The 17,416-nt window shown below is 45.9% G+C and overlaps 6 non-coding genes and 1 pseudogene across 6 annotated transcripts; all 7 read left to right on the top strand.

Annotated features, from left to right (window-relative positions):
- The first annotated feature begins 985 nt into the window (after positions 1-985).
- LOC130318758 (U2 spliceosomal RNA) lies at positions 986-1,176 on the top strand. The gene has a single exon (XR_008865219.1). It is a non-coding gene; the product is annotated as a U2 spliceosomal RNA (small nuclear RNA).
- A 2,089-nt stretch (positions 1,177-3,265) lies between these two features.
- On the top strand, positions 3,266-3,456 carry LOC130318757 (U2 spliceosomal RNA). The gene has a single exon (XR_008865218.1). It is a non-coding gene; the product is annotated as a U2 spliceosomal RNA (small nuclear RNA).
- Positions 3,457-5,541: 2,085 nt separating this feature from the next.
- Positions 5,542-5,732, top strand: LOC130318747 (U2 spliceosomal RNA). Its single transcript, XR_008865212.1, has one exon. It is a non-coding gene; the product is annotated as a U2 spliceosomal RNA (small nuclear RNA).
- A 2,101-nt stretch (positions 5,733-7,833) lies between these two features.
- Positions 7,834-8,024, top strand: LOC130318754 (U2 spliceosomal RNA). Its single transcript, XR_008865217.1, has one exon. It is a non-coding gene; the product is annotated as a U2 spliceosomal RNA (small nuclear RNA).
- Positions 8,025-10,118: 2,094 nt separating this feature from the next.
- On the top strand, positions 10,119-10,309 carry LOC130318742 (U2 spliceosomal RNA). Its single transcript, XR_008865207.1, has one exon. It is a non-coding gene; the product is annotated as a U2 spliceosomal RNA (small nuclear RNA).
- A 2,095-nt stretch (positions 10,310-12,404) lies between these two features.
- Positions 12,405-12,564, top strand: LOC130318756 (U2 spliceosomal RNA; annotated as a pseudogene).
- Positions 12,565-13,250: 686 nt separating this feature from the next.
- LOC130318750 (U2 spliceosomal RNA) lies at positions 13,251-13,445 on the top strand. The gene has a single exon (XR_008865215.1). It is a non-coding gene; the product is annotated as a U2 spliceosomal RNA (small nuclear RNA).
- The last annotated feature ends 3,971 nt before the right edge of the window (positions 13,446-17,416 follow it).

Here is a 17,416-nt window from a genome sequence, read left to right as displayed (position 1 = left end):
TAAAAAAACGTGAAAAAAAAGTAAGAGGAAGAGAAGGGAAAAAAAGGTGGAAATGGGTTTAAAAGTGATTTCGGCGGAGAAATATATATATATATATATATATATATATATACGCGCACACACACACATATATATAAACGTATTCTCCGTTGAGATATTGCAGCCGCTGCTGTGTCCAGGCCCAGGAGCCTTAGCACTGTGCTGTGATGTCACTCAATACCACTGACATCACTAGGTGTAAACAACATCTCTCCTTTGCTGTGTATGTGACTATGGAGCTGTTTGGTGATGTCGTCTATTATGGCCTTCATAGAAGCAACAGGAGATTGTTGCATCCATCTAGAACCCTCAGAACTACAGTGCTATGATGTCACTCACTTCCACAGGCCTTGCAGAGTGTAAACAACAACAACCCAGCTTTGTTGTGTATGTAACCATAGGGATTTGTGATGTCACCTAGAACCTTCACAGCAGCGACAGCTTTATGAGGAGCATCAGCACTGCTCTGCCTGAGCAGAACCATCACCGCCATAGGTTGTCAAATAACCCGGGTTTAACCCACACAGGTAAGTCCAATGGGGTGCAGGCATGTCCTCTATGCTTACAGCTTCCCGTGGGTGTTGGTTTGATACCGTTTGGGGACAGCCAAGGAGGCATCTGCAGGCAACAAAGGTAGGTGTGTGCTTGTGTGTGTGTTTCCTATGCAGATCCTAAGCCCAGTGTCACATGCAAGTAGGAGGAGTAAGAAGGGTTCCTGGCAAATCCGGGTTATGGATTGCATTTAAAAAGGCCCCGTGGGAGTGCAATGGGCCCCTGTCTTGCTGCTTAGCAATAATGGTATGGGTTTAGGTTCTGCTGTGTGTACTGGTGGTTGACTGCCCCCCAGCCCAGAGTGTGCATGGAAAATTGTCTGGCAGCCTCCCTGACAGCAAGCAGTGATAGTGCCCATGAAGGGCACCTTGTTGGGCCCGCCCCTTTCACGGTTATCGCTTCTCGGCCTTTTGGCTAAGATCAAGTGTAGTATCTGTTCTTATCAGTTTAATATCTGATACGTCCCCTATCTGGGGACCATATATTAAATGGATTTTTGAGAACGGGGGCCGATTTCGAAGCTTGCTTCCGTCGCCCTATGCATTGACCCGATATGGCAGTATCTTCGGGTACAGTGCACCACCCCCTTACAGGGTTAAAAAGAAAGATTCCTACTTTCATTGCTACCTGCTTGCTGGCTAGCCAGCTAGCCAGCCCTGTGGGCCTTGCTGCTGCTGCAGCCAAAAAACAAAAGGTGGTGCTTCTGCTGCTTCTGCTTCTGCTTGTGTCTGGCCGCTGTTGGAGCGTCCAGGCACAGGACTTCTGCTGCTGCTGACTAAATGGCCTCCTTAATTGGATCATTTGAGTAGCCAGCACACCTGTGCAGGTAGGGCATGACATGATAGGCAGCTGCCTTGATAGCGGGTGGGTGCTGAATGTTCCTAATTGACAAAATAAGATTAATGCTTATGAAGAAATATAAAATCTCATCCCTTCCCCAATATCGCGCCACACCCCTACCCCTTAATTCCCTGGTTGAACTTGATGGACATATGTCTTTTTTCGACCGTACTAACTATGTAACTATGTAACATAACATGGGGGGGGGGGGGGTCTCCTGGCTGTTCACACAGGTGTGTCATTGCTGTACATTGACCATGCATTGCTTCTGTGGTATTGCAAAGGCAAAGACAAATGCTTCCAGCCATCCATTGCACTAATGGATTGGTCATCAGCTGGCTGTCTATGTCCCGCATCAATATAGACCAAAGTACAGAGGGTTAGGCTATGCTATTGTGCACCTACCTGATGCATCAGAAGGTGCGAGGCCCTTGCTAAATTCTGTGCACAGACTTTGAGATCTATACTTTAGACTGTATCTAAACCTGCTCCAACATGGACTGACATTCTGGCCTACTTTCAGCCGATGCGACTTGTCTGTCGCTGAACAGTCGCTTTTTATGTATTCAGCACCTATGTATAATGTTGTAAAAATGCTCTAGAAGCTAAAGTCGCAGAAATGTCACACATATTTGACCTGCAACTTTCTGTGCGACAAATTTAGACAGGAAAAATCAGTATAAATCCTTAGAATATTATCCCCCAGTGTCTCCATCTGCTGGCGGTATTGAATAAGCATTGCTGCACTGATGGGGTATGCATTAGACGAAAAAAAAGAAGAAAAAGAAGAATAATACGCCCAGAAAAGAGGCGAAAAGGAGAAAAACGTAAAAAAACGTGAAAAAAAAGTAAGAGGAAGAGAAGGGAAAAAAAGGTGGAAATGGGTTTAAAAGTGATTTCGGCGGAGAAATATATATATATATATATATATATATATATATATATATATATATATATATATACGCGCACACACACACATATATATAAACGTATTCTCCGTTGAGATATTGCAGCCGCTGCTGTGTCCAGGCCCAGGAGCCTTAGCACTGTGCTGTGATGTCACTCAATACCACTGACATCACTAGGTGTAAACAACATCTCTCCTTTGCTGTGTATGTGACTATGGAGCTGTTTGGTGATGTCGTCTATTATGGCCTTCATAGAAGCAACAGGAGATTGTTGCATCCATCTAGAACCCTCAGAACTACAGTGCTATGATGTCACTCACTTCCACAGGCCTTGCAGAGTGTAAACAACAACAACCCAGCTTTGTTGTGTATGTAACCATAGGGATTTGTGATGTCACCTAGAACCTTCACAGCAGCGACAGCTTTATGAGGAGCATCAGCACTGCTCTGCCTGAGCAGAACCATCACCGCCATAGGTTGTCAAATAACCCGGGTTTAACCCACACAGGTAAGTCCAATGGGGTGCAGGCATGTCCTCTATGCTTACAGCTTCCCGTGGGTGTTGGTTTGATACCGTTTGGGGACAGCCAAGGAGGCATCTGCAGACAACAAAGGTAGGTGTGTGCTTGTGTGTGTGTTTCCTATGCAGATCCTAAGCCCAGTGTCACATGCAAGTAGGAGGAGTAAGAAGGGTTCCTGGCAAATCCGGGTTATGGATTGCATTTAAAAAGGCCCGTGGGAGTGTAATGGGCCCCTGTCTTGCTGCTTAGCAATAATGGTATGGGTTTAGGTTCTGCTGTGTGTACTGGTGGTTGACTGCCCCCCAGCCCAGAGTGTGCATGGAAAATTGTCTGGCAGCCTCCCTGACAGCAAGCAGTGATAGTGCCCATGAAGGGCACCTTGTTGGGCCCGCCCCTTTCACGGTTATCGCTTCTCGGCCTTTTGGCTAAGATCAAGTGTAGTATCTGTTCTTATCAGTTTAATATCTGATACGTCCCCTATCTGGGGACCATATATTAAATGGATTTTTGAGAACGGGGGCCGATTTCGAAGCTTGCTTCCGTCGCCCTATGCATTGACCCGATATGGCAGTATCTTCGGGTACAGTGCACCACCCCCTTACAGGGTTAAAAAGAAAGATTCCTACTTTCATTGCTACCTGCTTGCTGGCTAGCCAGCTAGCCAGCCCTGTGGGCCTTGCTGCTGCTGCAGCCAAAAAACAAAAGGTGGTGCTGCTGCTGCTTCTGCTGCTTCTGCTTCTGCTTGTGTCTGGCCGCTGTTGGAGCGTCCAGGCACAGGACTTCTGCTGCTGCTGACTAAATGGCCTCCTTAATTGGATCATTTGAGTAGCCAGCACACCTGTGCAGGTAGGGCATGACATGATAGGCAGCTGCCTTGATAGCGGGTGGGTGCTGAATGTTCCTAATTGACAAAATAAGATTAATGCTTATGAAGAAATATAAAATCTCATCCCTTCCCCAATATCGCGCCACACCCCTACCCCTTAATTCCCTGGTTGAACTTGATGGACATATGTCTTTTTTCGACCGTACTAACTATGTAACTATGTAACATAACATGGGGGGGGGGGGGGGGTCTCCTGGCTGTTCACACAGGTGTGTCATTGCTGTACATTGACCATGCATTGCTTCTGTGGTATTGCAAAGGCAAAGACAAATGCTTCCAGCCATCCATTGCACTAATGGATTGGTCATCAGCTGGCTGTCTATGTCCCGCATCAATATAGACCAAAGTACAGAGGGTTAGGCTATGCTATTGTGCACCTACCTGATGCATCAGAAGGTGCGAGGCCCTTGCTAAATTCTGTGCACAGACTTTGAGATCTATACTTTAGACTGTATCTAAACCTGCTCCAACATGGACTGACATTCTGGCCTACTTTCAGCCGATGTGACTTGTCTGTCGCTGAACAGTCGCTTTTTATGTATTCAGCACCTATGTATAATGTTGTAAAAATGCTCTAGAAGCTAAAGTCGCAGAAATGTCACACATATTTGGCCTGCAACTTTCTGTGCGACAAATTCAGACAGGAAAAATCAGTATAAATCCTTAGAAAATTATCCCCCAGTGTCTCCATCTGCTGGCGGTATTGAATAAGCATTGCTGCACTGATGGGGTATGCATTAGACGAAAAAAAAGAAGAAAAAGAAGAATAATACGCCCAGAAAAGAGGCGAAAAGGAGAAAAACGTAAAAAAACGTGAAAAAAAAGTAAGAGGAAGAGAAGGGAAAAAAAGGTGGAAATGGGTTTAAAAGTGATTTCGGCGGAGAAATATATATATATATATATATATATATATATATATATACGCGCACACACACACATATATATAAACGTATTCTCCGTTGAGATATTGCAGCCGCTGCTGTGTCCAGGCCCAGGAGCCTTAGCACTGTGCTGTGATGTCACTCAATACCACTGACATCACTAGGTGTAAACAACATCTCTCCTTTGCTGTGTATGTGACTATGGAGCTGTTTGGTGATGTCGTCTATTATGGCCTTCATAGAAGCAACAGGAGATTGTTGCATCCATCTAGAACCCTCAGAACTACAGTGCTATGATGTCACTCACTTCCACAGGCCTTGCAGAGTGTAAACAACAACAACCCAGCTTTGTTGTGTATGTAACCATAGGGATTTGTGATGTCACCTAGAACCTTCACAGCAGCGACAGCTTTATGAGGAGCATCAGCACTGCTCTGCCTGAGCAGAACCATCACCGCCATAGGTTGTCAAATAACCCGGGTTTAACCCACACAGGTAAGTCCAATGGGGTGCAGGCATGTCCTCTATGCTTACAGCTTCCCGTGGGTGTTGGTTTGATACCGTTTGGGGACAGCCAAGGAGGCATCTGCAGGCAACAAAGGTAGGTGTGTGCTTGTGTGTGTGTTTCCTATGCAGATCCTAAGCCCAGTGTCACATGCAAGTAGGAGGAGTAAGAAGGGTTCCTGGCAAATCCGGGTTATGGATTGCATTTAAAAAGGCCCCGTGGGAGTGCAATGGGCCCCTGTCTTGCTGCTTAGCAATAATGGTATGGGTTTAGGTTCTGCTGTGTGTACTGGTGGTTGACTGCCCCCCAGCCCAGAGTGTGCATGGAAAATTGTCTGGCAGCCTCCCTGACAGCAAGCAGTGATAGTGCCCATGAAGGGCACCTTGTTGGGCCCGCCCCTTTCACGGTTATCGCTTCTCGGCCTTTTGGCTAAGATCAAGTGTAGTATCTGTTCTTATCAGTTTAATATCTGATACGTCCCCTATCTGGGGACCATATATTAAATGGATTTTTGAGAACGGGGGCCGATTTCGAAGCTTGCTTCCGTCGCCCTATGCATTGACCCGATATGGTAGTATCTTCGGGTACAGTGCACCACCCCCTTACAGGGTTAAAAAGAAAGATTCCTACTTTCATTGCTACCTGCTTGCTGGCTAGCCAGCTAGCCAGCCCTGTGGGCCTTGCTGCTGCTGCAGCCAAAAAACAAAAGGTGGTGCTGCTGCTGCTTCTGCTGCTTCTGCTTCTGCTTCTGCTTGTGTCTGGCCGCTGTTGGAGCGTCCAGGCACAGGACTTCTGCTGCTGCTGACTAAATGGCCTCCTTAATTGGATCATTTGAGTAGCCAGCACACCTGTGCAGGTAGGGCATGACATGATAGGCAGCTGCCTTGATAGCGGGTGGGTGCTGAATGTTCCTAATTGACAAAATAAGATTAATGCTTATGAAGAAATATAAAATCTCATCCCTTCCCCAATATCGCGCCACACCCCTACCCCTTAATTCCCTGGTTGAACTTGATGGACATATGTCTTTTTTCGACCGTACTAACTATGTAACTATGTAACATAACATGGGGGGGGGGGGGGTCTCCTGGCTGTTCACACAGGTGTGTCATTGCTGTACATTGACCATGCATTGCTTCTGTGGTATTGCAAAGGCAAAGACAAATGCTTCCAGCCATCCATTGCACTAATGGATTGGTCATCAGCTGGCTGTCTATGTCCCGCATCAATATAGACCAAAGTACAGAGGGTTAGGCTATGCTATTGTGCACCTACCTGATGCATCAGAAGGTGCGAGGCCCTTGCTAAATTCTGTGCACAGACTTTGAGATCTATACTTTAGACTGTATCTAAACCTGCTCCAACATGGACTGACATTCTGGCCTACTTTCAGCCGATGCGACTTGTCTGTCGCTGAACAGTCGCTTTTTATGTATTCAGCACCTATGTATAATGTTGTAAAAATGCTCTAGAAGCTAAAGTCGCAGAAATGTCACACATATTTGGCCTGCAACTTTCTGTGCGACAAATTCAGACAGGAAAAATCAGTATAAATCCTTAGAAAATTATCCCCCAGTGTCTCCATCTGCTGGCGGTATTGAATAAGCATTGCTGCACTGATGGGGTATGCATTAGACGAAAAAAAAGAAGAAAAAGAAGAATAATACGCCCAGAAAAGAGGCGAAAAGGAGAAAAACGTAAAAAAACGTGAAAAAAAAGTAAGAGGAAGAGAAGGGAAAAAAAGGTGGAAATGGGTTTAAAAGTGATTTCGGCGGAGAAATATATATATATATATATATATATATATATATATATATATATATATATACGCGCACACACACACATATATATAAACGTATTCTCCGTTGAGATATTGCAGCCGCTGCTGTGTCCAGGCCCAGGAGCCTTAGCACTGTGCTGTGATGTCACTCAATACCACTGACATCACTAGGTGTAAACAACATCTCTCCTTTGCTGTGTATGTGACTATGGAGCTGTTTGGTGATGTCGTCTATTATGGCCTTCATAGAAGCAACAGGAGATTGTTGCATCCATCTAGAACCCTCAGAACTACAGTGCTATGATGTCACTCACTTCCACAGGCCTTGCAGAGTGTAAACAACAACAACCCAGCTTTGTTGTGTATGTAACCATAGGGATTTGTGATGTCACCTAGAACCTTCACAGCAGCGACAGCTTTATGAGGAGCATCAGCACTGCTCTGCCTGAGCAGAACCATCACCGCCATAGGTTGTCAAATAACCCGGGTTTAACCCACACAGGTAAGTCCAATGGGGTGCAGGCATGTCCTCTATGCTTACAGCTTCCCGTGGGTGTTGGTTTGATACCGTTTGGGGACAGCCAAGGAGGCATCTGCAGGCAACAAAGGTAGGTGTGTGCTTGTGTGTGTGTTTCCTATGCAGATCCTAAGCCCAGTGTCACATGCAAGTAGGAGGAGTAAGAAGGGTTCCTGGCAAATCCGGGTTATGGATTGCATTTAAAAAGGCCCCGTGGGAGTGCAATGGGCCCCTGTCTTGCTGCTTAGCAATAATGGTATGGGTTTAGGTTCTGCTGTGTGTACTGGTGGTTGACTGCCCCCCAGCCCAGAGTGTGCATGGAAAATTGTCTGGCAGCCTCCCTGACAGCAAGCAGTGATAGTGCCCATGAAGGGCACCTTGTTGGGCCCGCCCCTTTCACGGTTATCGCTTCTCGGCCTTTTGGCTAAGATCAAGTGTAGTATCTGTTCTTATCAGTTTAATATCTGATACGTCCCCTATCTGGGGACCATATATTAAATGGATTTTTGAGAACGGGGGCCGATTTCGAAGCTTGCTTCCGTCGCCCTATGCATTGACCCGATATGGCAGTATCTTCGGGTACAGTGCACCACCCCCTTACAGGGTTAAAAAGAAAGATTCCTACTTTCATTGCTACCTGCTTGCTGGCTAGCCAGCTAGCCAGCCCTGTGGGCCTTGCTGCTGCTGCAGCCAAAAAACAAAAGGTGGTGCTGCTGCTGCTTCTGCTGCTTCTGCTTCTGCTTGTGTCTGGCCGCTGTTGGAGCGTCCAGGCACAGGACTTCTGCTGCTGCTGACTAAATGGCCTCCTTAATTGGATCATTTGAGTAGCCAGCACACCTGTGCAGGTAGGGCATGACATGATAGGCAGCTGCCTTGATAGCGGGTGGGTGCTGAATGTTCCTAATTGACAAAATAAGATTAATGCTTATGAAGAAATATAAAATCTCATCCCTTCCCCAATATCGCGCCACACCCCTACCCCTTAATTCCCTGGTTGAACTTGATGGACATATGTCTTTTTTCGACCGTACTAACTATGTAACTATGTAACATAACATGGGGGGGGGGGGGGGGGGTCTCCTGGCTGTTCACACAGGTGTGTCATTGCTGTACATTGACCATGCATTGCTTCTGTGGTATTGCAAAGGCAAAGACAAATGCTTCCAGCCATCCATTGCACTAATGGATTGGTCATCAGCTGGCTGTCTATGTCCCGCATCAATATAGACCAAAGTACAGAGGGTTAGGCTATGCTATTGTGCACCTACCTGATGCATCAGAAGGTGCGAGGCCCTTGCTAAATTCTGTGCACAGACTTTGAGATCTATACTTTAGACTGTATCTAAACCTGCTCCAACATGGACTGACATTCTGGCCTACTTTCAGCCGATGCGACTTGTCTGTCGCTGAACAGTCGCTTTTTATGTATTCAGCACCTATGTATAATGTTGTAAAAATGCTCTAGAAGCTAAAGTCGCAGAAATGTCACACATATTTGGCCTGCAACTTTCTGTGCGACAAATTCAGACAGGAAAAATCTGTATAAATCCTTAGAAAATTATCCCCCAGTGTCTCCATCTGCTGGCGGTATTGAATAAGCATTGCTGCACTGATGGGGTATGCATTAGACGAAAAAAAAGAAGAAAAAGAAGAATAATACGCCCAGAAAAGAGGCGAAAAGGAGAAAAACGTAAAAAAACGTGAAAAAAAAGTAAGAGGAAGAGAAGGGAAAAAAAGGTGGAAATGGGTTTAAAAGTGATTTCGGCGGAGAAAATATATATATATATATATATATATATATATATATATATATATACGCGCACACACACACATATATATAAACGTATTCTCCGTTGAGATATTGCAGCCGCTGCTGTGTCCAGGCCCAGGAGCCTTAGCACTGTGCTGTGATGTCACTCAATACCACTGACATCACTAGGTGTAAACAACATCTCTCCTTTGCTGTGTATGTGACTATGGAGCTGTTTGGTGATGTCGTCTATTATGGCCTTCATAGAAGCAACAGGAGATTGTTGCATCCATCTAGAACCCTCAGAACTACAGTGCTATGATGTCACTCACTTCCACAGGCCTTGCAGAGTGTAAAAAACAACAACCCAGCTTTGTTGTGTATGTAACCATAGGGATTTGTGATGTCACCTAGAACCTTCACAGCAGCGACAGCTTTATGAGGAGCATCAGCACTGCTCTGCCTGAGCAGAACCATCACCGCCATAGGTTGTCAAATAACCCGGGTTTAACCCACACAGGTAAGTCCAATGGGGTGCAGGCATGTCCTCTATGCTTACAGCTTCCCGTGGGTGTTGGTTTGATACCGTTTGGGGACAGCCAAGGAGGCATCTGCAGGCAACAAAGGTAGGTGTGTGCTTGTGTGTGTGTTTCCTATGCAGATCCTAAGCCCAGTGTCACATGCAAGTAGGAGGAGTAAGAAGGGTTCCTGGCAAATCCGGGTTATGGATTGCATTTAAAAAGGCCCCGTGGGAGTGCAATGGGCCCCTGTCTTGCTGCTTAGCAATAATGGTATGGGTTTAGGTTCTGCTGTGTGTACTGGTGGTTGACTGCCCCCCAGCCCAGAGTGTGCATGGAAAATTGTCTGGCAGCCTCCCTGACAGCAAGCAGTGATAGTGCCCATGAAGGGCACCTTGTTGGGCCCGCCCCTTTCACGGTTATCGCTTCTCGGCCTTTTGGCTAAGATCAAGTGTAGTATCTGTTCTTATCAGTTTAATATCTGATACGTCCCCTATCTGGGGACCATATATTAAATGGATTTTTGAGAACGGGGGCCGATTTCGAAGCTTGCTTCCGTCGCCCTATGCATTGACCCGATATGGCAGTATCTTCGGGTACAGTGCACCACCCCCTTACAGGGTTAAAAAGAAAGATTCCTACTTTCATTGCTACCTGCTTGCTGGCTAGCCAGCTAGCCAGCCCTGTGGGCCTTGCTGCTGCTGCAGCCAAAAAACAAAAGGTGGTGCTGCTGCTGCTTCTGCTGCTTCTGCTTCTGCTTGTGTCTGGCCGCTGTTGGAGCGTCCAGGCACAGGACTTCTGCTGCTGCTGACTAAATGGCCTCCTTAATTGGATCATTTGAGTAGCCAGCACACCTGTGCAGGTAGGGCCTGACATGATAGGCAGCTGCCTTGATAGCGGGTGGGTGCTGAATGTTCCTAATTGACAAAATAAGATTAATGCTTATGAAGAAATATAAAATCTCATCCCTTCCCCAATATCGCGCCACACCCCTACCCCTTAATTCCCTGGTTGAACTTGATGGACATATGTCTTTTTTCGACCGTACTATGTAACTATGTAACATAACATGGGGGGGGGGGGTCTCCTGGCTGTTCACACAGGTGTGTCATTGCTGTACATTGACCATGCATTGCTTCTGTGGTATTGCAAAGGCAAAGACAAATGCTTCCAGCCATCCATTGCACTAATGGATTGGTCATCAGCTGGCTGTCTATGTCCCGCATCAATATAGACCAAAGTACAGAGGGTTAGGCTATGCTATTGTGCACCTACCTGATGCATCAGAAGGTGCGAGGCCCTTGCTAAATTCTGTGCACAGACTTTGAGATCTATACTTTAGACTGTATCTAAACCTGCTCCAACATGGACTGACATTCTGGCCTACTTTCAGCCGATGCGACTTGTCTGTCGCTGAACAGTCGCTTTTTATGTATTCAGCACCTATGTATAATGTTGTAAAAATGCTCTAGAAGCTAAAGTCGCAGAAATGTCACACATATTTGGCCTGCAACTTTCTGTGCGACAAATTCAGACAGGAAAAATCAGTATAAATCCTTAGAAAATTATCCCCCAGTGTCTCCATCTGCTGGCGGTATTGAATAAGCATTGCTGCACTGATGGGGTATGCATTAGAAGAAAAAAAAGAAGAAAAAGAAGAATAATACGCCCAGAAAAGAGGCGAAAAGGAGAAAAACGTAAAAAAACGTGAAAAAAAAGTAAGAGGAAGAGAAGGGAAAAAAAGGTGGAAATGGGTTTAAAAGTGATTTCGGCGGAGAAATATATATATATATATATATATATATATATATATATATATATATATATATACATACGCGCACACACACACATATATATAAACGTATTCTCCGTTGAGATATTGCAGCCGCTGCTGTGTCCAGGCCCAGGAGCCTTAGCACTGTGCTGTGATGTCACTCAATACCACTGACATCACTAGGTGTAAACAATATCTCTCCTTTGCTGTGTATGTGACTATGGAGCTGTTTGGTGATGTCGTCTATTATGGCCTTCATAGAAGCAACAGGAGATTGTTGCATCCATCTAGAACCCTCAGAACTACAGTGCTATGATGTCACTCACTTCCACAGGCCTTGCAGAGTGTAAACAACAACAACCCAGCTTTGTTGTGTATGTAACCATAGGGATTTGTGATGTCACCTAGAAACTTCACAGCAGCGACAGCTTTATGAGGAGCATCAGCACTGCTCTGCCTGAGCAGAACCATCACCGCCATAGGTTGTCAAATAACCCGGGTTTAACCCACACAGGTAAGTCCAATGGGGTGCAGGCATGTCCTCTATGCTTACAGCTTCCCGTGGGTGTTGGTTTGATACCGTTTGGGGACAGCCAAGGAGGCATCTGCAGGCAACAAAGGTAGGTGTGTGCTTGTGTGTGTGTTTCCTATGCAGATCCTAAGCCCAGTGTCACATGCAAGTAGGAGGAGTAAGAAGGGTTCCTGGCAAATCCGGGTTATGGATTGCATTTAAAAAGGCCCCGTGGGAGTGCAATGGGCCCCTGTCTTGCTGCTTAGCAATAATGGTATGGGTTTAGGTTCTGCTGTGTGTACTGGTGGTTGACTGCCCCCCAGCCCAGAGTGTGCATGGAAAATTGTCTGGCAGCCTCCCTGACAGCAAGCAGTGATAGTGCCCATGAAGGGCACCTTGTTGGGCCCGCCCCTTTCACGGTTATCGCTTCTCGGCCTTTTGGCTAAGATCAAGTGTAGTATCTGTTCTTATCAGTTTTCATGCTGGTGGGGATGGGTGCTGCATGGAGGATGCAGGTGTACCAGGGCTTTCCGGGGCTGGTTCTGAGGAATCAGCTCGACGGCTGCCCCGATGTGACCTGTTCCCTCCGGGTCTCGCCATGAGGCTGAGAGCCGAGGTACTTTTGTGCCTCGGGGAGTGGTGACCCCGAGGTGCCGAAACTCACTGGGAGAATAGACTCACTGAGTTGAAGCACGGGCACCATAATCTCTTCACCTTGTGGCACTCACCTCTTGATTCCCGGCCTTCTGGCTAGGATCAGAGAAATTTTTATAGATCCGGCCGGATGTCCGGGCAGTATATCTGCACACATTCACTTATTTATTTCTTTTTTGTCTCACTGTGTCACTTTTTGCGTGTTGTGTGTTCACAGGATTTGTCAGGATGCGGTAGCCCTTCTGGGTGTCCCTCCTGGCGGTCTAGGGGAGGTGTGTGTGGCCATTAGGTTCCGCACCTCCCTGCAAACACCCCGGGTACTCCTGCTTTGGCAGGGTACCTACCGTAATCGGCTCTGCGGGCAGATACCTTGGCTAACGCCAAGGGGGATGCCGGGAGCATTTGTGGTCCCCTAGTAGCTTCGGCGAAAAGGGACATCGAACCTGGAACCTCGCAGGTACCTTTTGGTCCGGAGGCGAAGGGTAAGGTTTGTTGGGGGGCCTCTCTCCTATCGGAGAAGGGCTTGCGATAGACCGCATCCTTTGTGCACGTTTTTTTTTAGTGTAACACGTTTGCACTTTTTCTTGCACTTTGGGTGAATCGAAAGCACGTTCCTCGGCTTTAGATAAAAAAAAAAAAAAAAAAAAAAAAAAAAATCTGTTCTTATCAGTTTAATATCTGATACGTCCCCTATCTGGGGACCATATATTAAATGGATTTTTGAGAACGGGGGCCGATTTCGAAGCTTGCTTCCGTCGCCCTATGCATTGACCCGATATGGCAGTATCTTCGGGTACAGTGCACCACCCCCTTACAGGGTTAAAAAGAAAGATTCCTACTTTCATTGCTACCTGCTTGCTGGCTAGCCAGCTAGCCAGCCCTGTGGGCCTTGCTGCTGCTGCAGCCAAAAAACAAAAGGTGGTGCTGCTGCTGCTTCTGCTGCTTCTGCTTCTGCTTGTGTCTGGCCGCTGTTGGAGCGTCCAGGCACAGGACTTCTGCTGCTGCTGACTAAATGGCCTCCTTAATTGGATCATTTGAGTAGCCAGCACACCTGTGCAGGTAGGGCATGACATGATAGGCAGCTGCCTTGATAGCGGGTGGGTGCTGAATGTTCCTAATTGACAAAATAAGATTAATGCTTATGAAGAAATATAAAATCTCATCCCTTCCCCAATATCGCGCCACACCCCTACCCCTTAATTCCCTGGTTGAACTTGATGGACATATGTCTTTTTTCGACCGTACTAACTATGTAACTATGTAACATAACATGGGGGGGGGGGGGGTCTCCTGGCTGTTCACACAGGTGTGTCATTGCTGTACATTGACCATGCATTGCTTCTGTGGTATTGCAAAGGCAAAGACAAATGCTTCCAGCCATCCATTGCACTAATGGATTGGTCATCAGCTGGCTGTCTATGTCCCGCATCAATATAGACCAAAGTACAGAGGGTTAGGCTATGCTATTGTGCACCTACCTGATGCATCAGAAGGTGCGAGGCCCTTGCTAAATTCTGTGCACAGACTTTGAGATCTATACTTTAGACTGTATCTAAACCTGCTCCAACATGGACTGACATTCTGGCCTACTTTCAGCCGATGCGACTTGTCTGTCGCTGAACAGTCGCTTTTTATGTATTCAGCACCTATGTATAATGTTGTAAAAATGCTCTAGAAGCTAAAGTCGCAGAAATGTCACACATATTTGGCCTGCAACTTTCTGTGCGACAAATTCAGACAGGAAAAATCAGTATAAATCCTTAGAATATTATCCCCCAGTGTCTCCATCTGCTGGCGGTATTGAATAAGCATTGCTGCACTGATGGGGTATGCATTAGACGAAAAAAAAGAAGAAAAAGAAGAATAATACGCCCAGAAAAGAGGCGAAAAGGAGAAAAACGTAAAAAAACGTGAAAAAAAAGTAAGAGGAAGAGAAGGGAAAAAAAGGTGGAAATGGGTTTAAAAGTGATTTCGGCGGAGAAATATATATATATATATATATATATATATATATATATATATATATACGCGCACACACACACATATATATAAACGTATTCTCCGTTGAGATATTGCAGCCGCTGCTGTGTCCAGGCCCAGGAGCCTTAGCACTGTGCTGTGATGTCACTCAATACCACTGACATCACTAGGTGTAAACAACATCTCTCCTTTGCTGTGTATGTGACTATGGAGCTGTTTGGTGATGTCGTCTATTATGGCCTTCATAGAAGCAACAGGAGATTGTTGCATCCATCTAGAACCCTCAGAACTACAGTGCTATGATGTCACTCACTTCCACAGGCCTTGCAGAGTGTAAACAACAACAACCCAGCTTTGTTGTGTATGTAACCATAGGGATTTGTGATGTCACCTATAACCTTCACAGCAGCGACAGCTTTATGAGGAGCATCAGCACTGCTCTGCCTGAGCAGAACCATCACCGCCATAGGTTGTCAAATAACCCGGGTTTAACCCACACAGGTAAGTCCAATGGGGTGCAGGCATGTCCTCTATGCTTACAGCTTCCCGTGGGTGTTGGTTTGATACCGTTTGGGGACAGCCAAGGAGGCATCTGCAGGCAACAAAGGTAGGTGTGTGCTTGTGTGTGTGTTTCCTATGCAGATCCTAAGCCCAGTGTCACATGCAAGTAGGAGGAGTAAGAAGGGTTCCTGGCAAATCCGGGTTATGGATTGCATTTAAAAAGGCCCCGTGGGAGTGCAATGGGCCCCTGTCTTGCTGCTTAGCAATAATGGTATGGGTTTAGGTTCTGCTGTGTGTACTGGTGGTTGACTGCCCCCCAGCCCAGAGTGTGCATGGAAAATTGTCTGGCAGCCTCCCTGACAGCAAGCAGTGATAGTGCCCATGAAGGGCACCTTGTTGGGCCCGCCCCTTTCACGGTTATCGCTTCTCGGCCTTTTGGCTAAGATCACGTGTGGATTTCTGTGCGTGGTTTGGGTTGAAAGGAGTGGTGATCGGGGCCCTCTTTACGGGGGGCCCTGGATTGTTGCTGAGCTGCGATCGTGGGTTTTACCTGCAAAAATGAGCGAGAAGGCGCGTGGACTTGAGGACACGGTGCGGATCTACGTTCCTGGCGAGCACCGGGGGACGATCGGACTTGACCAAATCGTTGTGGAGATTCTTCGCAAGCTTGATTACCTACAGGTATGGAATGTATTGGCTATACAGGATTTTCCTAGGCAAGGAATTTATGATATTACTTTTTGTGGTTCTGAGATTTGCCAGAGAGTCTATATGGATCTTGAAGAAATGAAGAGGAAAAGTGAGCCTGCTATAATGAAGAAGATTAAAGTGGAACCGTTATTTATGAATACAACAAAGGTAGTAATTGTCCACATGTATAATCCTAAGGTTTCTGATGAAATGGTTACAAACTTTTTGTTCCGGTATTGCGAGGAAGTGAAATTTATAGGAAGACTTAAGAACAAGTTTGGGTACTTTAATTGTAAGAGAAAGTTTATTGTAAAATTTAAAAAAGATGAAGGAATGCAAGATGGAAGGAAGAGCATACCACAGGTGTTTTCTATCGGAGGAGAGAGAGGTTTCTGCTTTTATGAAGGCCAGTTGCAATATTGTAGAAAGTGCCATGCCTATGGCCATGTGCAGGATTATTGCCCTGAGAAAGGAGAATGTTGCAGAAATTGTGGGAAAACTGGTCATGAAGCAAGTATTTGTACAGAGAAGAAGACATGTGATATCTGTGGAAGTGAGGAACATTTGGCAAGAGGCTGTGATATGTGGTATAAAAAGAAGAGAAGTTATGCTGATGCAGCTGGGAATAGAGGAGAACAAAGAGAAAAAGGGGGAGGGAGGTTTGTTCCTGGAGTTGGTGAGAGTGTGAGTGTGAGTGTTAATGTGGCACAGGTGGCTGAGGAAAGTTCTGTGATAGTGGAGCACATTAGCACTCAGGAGAGGTCAGGGGAGGAGGGTGTTTCCACTGCTGTGACTGGTGAGGAGACAGGTGTGGGAGGTGAATTTACCTTGGTGAAAAAGAAAAAAGAAAAAAAAGTGAAAGTGGTGGAGAAAATTGAGACAGTGTATGGTGATGTTCTTTCTAGTGAAGAGGCTATGGATGATATTGAATGTCCAAACCCAATTGTGGGGGAGGAGGAGGGAATGGAAGTTGTTGGGTCATCTCAGAGATCTCTAACACCTGGTCAGAGAGTTTCTCGCAGTAAGGAAGAAGAGGAGGAGGAAGATGAGGATGTGCAGGTTGTGAATAAAAGGTGTAAGACAGGGAGCTGGTCTGAGGATCAGGAAGCCCTTGTTCTTGGTAGTGATAATGAAATAGACAGGGACTCTAACATAGGGTCGCCTGATTGTTTTGCAAGTTTACATAGGAAAGTTGAAGGCCAAAATGTTAATTTCTAAGTTAAGATGGATTTTAAAGCATTTGGTTTTCTTTTCCTAGTTATTATGACTTTGGTTGTAACAACTATTAATGTAAGAAGTATTGAGTCTGAAATTAGGAGAGCTGCAATTTTTGATATTCTTGAGAATGTTAGAAGTGATGTGATATGTTTACAGGAGTGTGCAATAAAGTCAGCACCTTATGCAAATGAGTGGAAGTGTGGGCAGTCCTTCTGGTCCACATGTGCAGAAAACAAAAATGAAGGTGTTGGGATTTTATTGCGAAACAGGGACATTAAAGTTTTAAATTGCCAAACTTTAGTACCTGGTCGTTGTATGGTTTTAATTTTTGAGGTTTTGGGCCAGAGGATGAGAATTTTTAATGTGTATGCTCCAGCAGAAAAACAAGCAC

The sequence above is a fragment of the Hyla sarda genome, unplaced genomic scaffold (genome assembly GCF_029499605.1).
Source record: "Hyla sarda isolate aHylSar1 unplaced genomic scaffold, aHylSar1.hap1 scaffold_2071, whole genome shotgun sequence".
NCBI classification, from domain to species: Eukaryota; Metazoa; Chordata; class Amphibia; order Anura; family Hylidae; genus Hyla; species Hyla sarda.
The sequence above is the reverse complement of the archived record's forward strand: the minus strand, read 5'-3'. Positions and strand labels throughout refer to the sequence as shown.